Here is a 7,854-nt window from a genome sequence, read left to right on the forward strand (position 1 = left end):
ACCAGTAAACCCTCGTACTCCCCACCGCATGGGCAACCATTGCCGAGTCTTCCCCGGCTCCGTGTCGTTCCCTTCCTAGGCCTCGTTGTCGTCCACCGCCATGGTGCTCTCGGCATGGCCTGGTCAACATGGTCAACGAACGACATCCATCGACCGTGGACTATACGTGGAGAGGCTGACAGCTGGGTCCACGGCTGCACACAAGGAAATGCCTCCTTATTATGCACAAAATAATGATTCCTCCACCTGACAACTGGGACCCACCGGAAGGGCCTCTGTATTTCGCAAAAAAAATGTTCCCCCCGCTGACATGTTGGACCCACCAGCTATATCCTCGCACGCAAGGAAGTGCCTCCTTATTACGCACAAAAAAATGAATACCCCTTGCTAGCTGGGACCCACCATAGTGGGAGGATGACATGTGGGCCAACTAAGTGGACGGGGACGGATGGCTTTGTCAACTTAGTCAATATGAATGATTCTAGTTCCAGTGACCGTACGATGTCCATCCAACGGCTGTAGTGCTTCTTCAACCTCTGGTCTTCTTGCTCTAGCCGCCCAAAGCAGCACCGGTCGTGCCGCATGCTCCTGCCTCCCGTGGCCGGCGATGACAGCCTCACACCGCAGCCGAACCAGTGAACCCTCGTACTCCTCTCCGCACGGGCTTCCACTGCCGCGTCTTCCCCGGCTCCGCGTCGTCCCCTTCCTAAGCCTCACCGTCGTCCACCGCTGTGGTGCTCTCGGTGCAGCCTGGTCAATGTGGTCAACGAACGACTTCCATCGGACATGGACTATACATGGAGAGGCTGACAGCTGGGTCCACGGCTGCTGCAAGGAAGTGCCTCCTTATTAAGGGGAAAATAATGATTCCTCCACTTGTCAGCTGGGACCCACCGGACGGGCCACTGTATTTGCAAAAAAAACGCTTCCCCCTGACTGATGGGACCCACCAGCTACATCTTCGCACGTAAAGAAGTGTGTCTGGGCAAAAAAAAGATTCGCCCCTGACTGCTGGGACCCACCAGCTACATCTTCGCACACAAGGAAATGCGTCCGGGCAAAAAAAAAACAATTCGCCCCCTGACTGCTGGGACCCACAAGCTACATCTTCACACGCAAGGAAGTGCCTGACAGTCAGGACCCAAATGGTCGAAGCGTATGTAGTGTTGTCATTCTGGTCGCGAACGTGTACGTACATATATACTGGTCGATGTAGAGGCGCGCACGTGTCGTATTAGAGGCGCGTATGTGTTGTAGTAGAGGCGCAGACGTAGCATGTACACGTACGTACAGCGGCCAGGGTGCAAGAAAGAAAATACGGCCACGTACGTACATACGGACAGGGTCTCGAACGCCTACTCGCGCATACATACGGCCAGGGCTCGTGTACATGGCTGGGTCGGAATAGAGAAACAGCGTCATCGTCGTGTTCATGGGGAGCCAATGGAATGCGTTGGAATGAAATGCGTGGTAGTGTTCGTCGGGAGGGCTTGGATGGAACAGGCGATGGAAACGAGGCCTGGCGTACCGCACAATGGAGGAAACGGCCTTGTGTTCGACCGGCCACGTTCGGAACGGGGTCCTGTTGATCGGGAGGGGTCTTGCGTACCGCAAAACGGAGGAAACGGACCTCCTACGGTCGAAACGGGGGTCCTATTGATCGGGAGGGGTGTGGTGTACCGCAAAATGGACGAAACGGACCTCCTACGGTCGAAACGGGGGTCTTGTTGATTGTGAGGGGTGTGGCGTACCGCAAAACAGACGAAACGGACTTGTGTTGGAGCGCTACAGTCGAAACGGGGGTCCTGTTCATCGGGAGGGGTGTGGCTTACCGCAAAACGGGACTCCACGGGATACTGTTCATCTCCACTGTCAACCTCCTCCAGCCTCCACGGGCTACCGTCGACCTCCTCCAGCCTCCACGGGCTTTTCTTCATCCAGCCTCCACCGCGCGCTACTCCACCGGCTACTGTTCAACCACCCCTCTCCACGGGCTCCTGTTCAACCATCCCTCCACGGGCTACTATTCATCCACCCCTCCACCGTCTACTGTTCATCCAGCCCTCCACGGGGTCGTCCTGTTCATCCAGCCCTCCATGGGGTCCTGTTCATCCAGCCCCAACCGGCTCGATCGATCGGGGTCCTGTTCATGCAGAGGCAACACCAAGGGTCCTGTTCATCCACTCCCACCGCTCGCTGTTCATCCGAACCCCACCGCAATGCTCACTCTTCATCCAGAGAGGCAGCATCGATCGGCTTCAGTTAGCGGCAGTAGCGAAGGAATCGCTCGATCGGGTTCAGTTAACAGCCATCAATCGATCGCTCGGGTTCAGTAACACGTAGCCTGCAGTGCAATCGCTTGGGTTCAGTTAGAGCCCAACGCCTCGCTCGGGTTCAGTTAGAGCTAACGCCTCGCACACACGCGCGTACGCGTACGAGAGAAACGCGCATCGCTCTGCCCCCGACCACCCACCGTAATTGGGAACTCCCTAAAATTTTCCTCGCCCTTGCTTCTACCATGGTTATTTCCGTCATGGACGGCCCAAAGAATGTCATGCAGCTGCATCTCCGGCCCGCCCAGGACGAAAAGCCCATTTTCTGTCATGACTTTTTGTCATAGAAGTAGGAGCCCACCACATCTATGATGATACTGGGTTTTGTCACAATTATCGTCATAGAAGTGTCATATGTATGACAGAAATTTTTTTCGTTCGGCCCAAAATGTCACGGATGTGTCTTTTTTGTAGTGGGAGTTGCGCGGCGGCGGCAGCGGCGAAAACTAGGGTTAGAACCCGGAAACTGATACCATGTAGAATATGTGAATTGCATGTTGTATTGCTCATGTGCAAAGGCACATATATATGATGTACAAGAGGTGGGCCACGACCTTAACTATACAAGGAACTAGGAGGTGGGCCCAATACACAGATATGCATAACACATATACTCAACAAGCACGATCACCTTGTTGTAGAGGAGCACCCATGTCATGACGCAGATCACCTCGAAGGAGGCCAGCGACGCTGCGGGCATCGGCACCGGCAGGATGGTCATTTCCATGGCGGTGCCCTGCTGCACGAATGTGGTGTTCATATGTGAGAAGGCCGATGACACGATGACGTTGGTGATCCACATGGGCAGCAGGCGGAGGAGGTCTTGAGCTCCTCCACCTGAGTAACAATGCAGAGCTTCCACGAGGTCGCTGCCTCCGGCCTCTCCTCCATGTGTGAATCCGTGATGATGGTTGCCTTGTCGAGGAACTTGAAGTCATTGGTGTGCACGATCTTGGGCTGCGGCGAGTCGATCTTGTTGTTGACCTCATAGAGGTGTCCGCCTTTGGCTGGCACCTTGACTCTGATCCTTGCACGCGGCAAGGACGACTTGGCAGAGGCTCTTGAGCGGCATGCCGGCAGGCATGCGACGCTTGTACATGGGCGTGGTTAGCACGAAGGCGAGCGCGATGCAGGCAGTGGTGATGCCGAAGCCGAGGCCCCAGCTGACGTTCTGCTGGATCCAGACAAGGAACACGCCAGAGATGATGGGGCCGAAGCTCACGCAGAGGTAGAACCAGCTGAAGAAGGATGCCTTGCCCTCCCGGTCCGCCGCGCTGTCATCGTCGAACTGCTCTGTTCCGAACAGCAGCAACGATGACCGCACCCCGCCGCACCCGATCGCCACAAGGTACAGCCCCATGAAAGGCACTGTCTGTGAGCTCAGCCCCCACGTGCCGGTGGTGCCAGCGCACGACGCGCCCGCCGCGCGGAACGCCACCATGGTCGTGGGCACGAACGCGGAGAAGGTGACGAGCATCATGCCAAGAAGGTAGACGATGAGGGAGACGAGGATGGTGTTGTAGTTTGTAGAGAATGATTGTGTGCATCGATATTTCATTGATCGTGCACTAGGCACATATATATAGGTACAAGGGGTGCAATCAGTGTCTTGTCTCCCAAGATACAAGTAAATACAGAGGGAGAGAGACACTACAGGTGCGGCATACAAAACCCGGACCTACATACATGTACACATGTTCAACACCCCCCTCCCCACACACACACACACAATCGAAGTGTCACCGGTGACGCAAAGACTGGACCGAAAGCCCTCAAAAGTTGATGTGGGTAGTCCCTTCGTCATAACACCGACGAACTGCTGATCGGTGGGCACATGCAGAACTCGAACACGACCAAGTGCAACGTGCTCCCGAACAAAGTGAATGTTGAGCTCAATAGGCTTCGTCCGACGGTGATGAACTGGGTTGGCAACGAGGTAAACCGCGGAGACATTGTCATAGTAGATAAGTGTGGCCTTGGGAACCTCACATAGCAACTCCTGAAGAAGTTGTCGTAGTCAGGAGCACTCCGTGACGGCGTTGGCCACAGTACTGTACTCATCCTCGGCGCTCGATCGTGAGACCGTGGGTTGTCGTTTAGACGACCACGAGATCAGAGAGGGCCTGAGGTAGACGCAGTAGCCGGAAGTAGACCGCATAGTGTCGGGACACCCAGCCCAGTTAGCGTCGGAGTAGCCAACGAGGCTGCTGTCGGGTGATGCCATCAGGGTGAGACCCATAGCCGTGGTGCCACGTATATACCGAAGAATACATTTCACCAAGGCCCAATGAGTGTCACGAGGAGCATGCATGTGGAGGCACACCTACTAGACAACATACTGAATGTCCGGACACGTCAGTGTGAGGTACTGAATAGCACCGATGATGGATAGGTAGAAAGGAGTGTCGGACGCCGGAGAGCCCTCGACGGCAGACACCTTAGCCTTCGTGTCGACACGCGTGGAAGCAGGCTTGCAATAAGCATGCCGGCTCATTCCAGAAGCTCGTAGGCATACTTCTGCTGATGCAAGAAGAAGCCAGTGGCATGGCGGACAACCTTGATGCCGAGGAAGTAGTGGAGAGACCCAAGTCCTTGAGGGTGAACTCGATGTCGAGGAGAGTTGTGATGTGCTGAAGGAGCAATGGCGAGGATGCGGTCAGGATGATGTCGTCGATGTACAGGAGAAGGTATGCGATGGCGGTGCCCTGGTGATAAACAAACATGGACGCATCGGACCGTGTGGACCGGAACCCCTGCCGCTGAAAGAAGGCCGTGATCCGCTGGTACCAGGACCGAGGTGCCTACTTCAACCCGTAAAGAGAACGGGAGAGCAAGCACACGTGGTCTGGATAGTCAGTGTCGACGAAACCAGTAGGCTGCTGAGAAAACACTTGATCGTCGAGATGACCATGCAAGAAAGCATTGGACACATTGAGCTGATGAACTGGCCAGGCGCGAGAAACAGCAAGCTAGAGGACAGCGTGAATCGTGCCCGGTTTGACAACCAGGGCGAAGGTGTCGGCGAAGTCTACGCTGGCGCGCTATCGAAAACCATGCACCACCCAACGCGCCTTGTAGCACCCAAGGGAACTATCGGGGTAAGTCTTGTGGCGGAAAACCCACTTGCTAGTGATAACATTGGCACGGGGAGGCCGCGGGACAAGCTGCCACGTATGGTTGTGCTGCAGGGCGTCGAACTCCTCACACATTGCAGCAAGCCAATTCGGATCCCGAAGGGCTGCGCGTGCGGAGGTGGGTAGGGGAGACGAAGCAGAGGTGGACACAGCGCACGTGTACTCATTGGAGGTGTAGCGCGTGCTAGGACGGAATGTCCCAATCCAAGCCCGAGTAACCACACCAATGAGAGGTGTGGCTGCAGCTGACGGAGCTGAGAGGGGGACCGGCGAGGAGGAGGTCGAGCCGGTCTCCGAGGACTTCGAGGGAGCACCCGCGGTGGCGGGGGCACCCGAGGGGGCCACGGCGGCGGGGACGCCTGAGGGGGCAGCTGATATGTCTCCAACGTATCTATAAGTTTTGATTGTTCCATGCTATTATATTACCCGTTTTGGATGTTTATGGGCTTTACTTTACACTTTTATATCATTCTTCGGACTAACCTACTAACCGGAGGCCCAACCCGTATTGTTGTTTTTTGCCCATGTCAGTGTTTCGAAGAAAAGGAATACCAAACGGAGTCCAAACGGAATGAAACCTTTGAGAGCGTGATTTTTGGAACAAATGTGATCCAGAGGACTTGGAGTGCAAGTCAAGAAGCAATCGAGGAAGCCACGAGGGTGGAGGGAGCCCCCCTACTGGGCTCGCCCCTATCTCGTGGGCCCCTCGGGCGTCCACCGACCTACTTCTTCCTCCTATATATACCCATGTACCCCGAGAACATCAAAGGCGACCACGAAAAACTATTTCCACCACCGTAACCTTCTGTATCCGCGAGATCCCATCTTGGAGCCTTCGCCGACGCTCCACCAGAGCGGGAATCAAACATGGAGGGATTCTACATCAACACCATAGCCTCTCTGATGAGTTGTGAGTAGTTTACCATAGACCTTCGGGTCCATAATTATTAGCTAGATGGCCTCTTCTCTCTCTTTGAATCTCAATACCATGTTATCCTTGATCTTCTTGGAGATCTATTCGATGTAACTCTTTTTGCGGTGTGTTTGTCGAGATCCAATGAATTGTGGGTTTATGATCAAGTTTATCTATGAGAAATATTTGAATCTCCTCTGAATTCTTTTATGTGTGATTAAGTTATCTTTGCAAGTCTCTTCGAATTATCAGTTTGGTTTGGCCTACTAGATTGATCTTTCTTGCAATGGGAGAAGTGCTTAGCTTTGGGTTCAATCTTGCGGTGTCCTTTCCCAGTGACAGCAGGGGCAGCAAGGCACGTATTGTATTGTTGCCATCAAGGATAAAAAGATGGGGTTTATATCATATTGCATGAGTTTATCCCTCTACATCATGTCATCTTTCTTAATGCGTTACTCTGTTCTTTATGAACTTAATACTCTAGATGCATGCTGGATAGCGGTCGATGTGTGGAGTCATAGCAGTAGATGTAGGCAGGAGTCGGTCTACTTGTCACGGACGTGATGCCTATATACATGATCATGCCTAGATAATCTCATAATTATTCGCTTTTCTATCAATTGCTCGACAGTAATTTGTTCACCCACCGTAATACTTATGCTATCTTGAGAGAAGCCACTAGTGAAACCTATGGCCCCCGGGTCTATCTTTTATCATATAAGCTTTCAATCTACTTTTATTGCATCTTTACTTTTCCAATCTATATTATAAAATACCAAAAATATATTTATCTTATCATATTATCTCTATCAGATCTCACTTTCGCAAGTGGCCGTGAAGGGATTGACAACCCCTTTATTGCGTTGGTTGCGAGTTCTTGTTTGTTTGTGTAGGTGCGTGGGACTTTTGAGGAGCCTCCTACTGGATTGATACCATGGTTCTCAAAAAATGAGGGAAATACTTATGCTACTATTGCTGAATCACCCTTTCCTCTTCAAGGAAAACCAACGCAAGCTCAAGACATAGCAAGAAGGATTTCTGGCGCCGCTGCCGAGGAGGTCTTCGTTCAAGTCAAGACATATTAAGTACCCATCACAAACTCATCTCCCTCGCATTTACATTATTTGCTATTTGCCTCTCGATTTCCTCTCCCCCACTTCACCCTTGCCGTTTTATTCGCCCTCTCTTTCCCAATCTCCTCTCTCTTTCGTTTGCCTTTTTTTGTTTGCTTGTGTGTTGGATTACTTGTCGCGATGGCGTAAGATAATACCAAATTGTGTGATTTCTCCAATACCAATAATAATGATTTCCTTAGTACTCCGATTGCTCCTCTTAATGATGTTAGGTCTTGTCAAATCAATACTGCTTTGCTAAATCTTGTTATGAAAGATCAATTCTCCGGCCTTCCTAGTGAAGATGCCGCTACCCATCTAAATAACTTCTTTGATTTGTGTGGGATGCAAAAGAAGAAAGA

This window comes from Triticum aestivum, chromosome 6B, assembly GCF_018294505.1.
Source record: "Triticum aestivum cultivar Chinese Spring chromosome 6B, IWGSC CS RefSeq v2.1, whole genome shotgun sequence".
NCBI classification, from domain to species: domain Eukaryota; kingdom Viridiplantae; phylum Streptophyta; class Magnoliopsida; order Poales; family Poaceae; genus Triticum; species Triticum aestivum.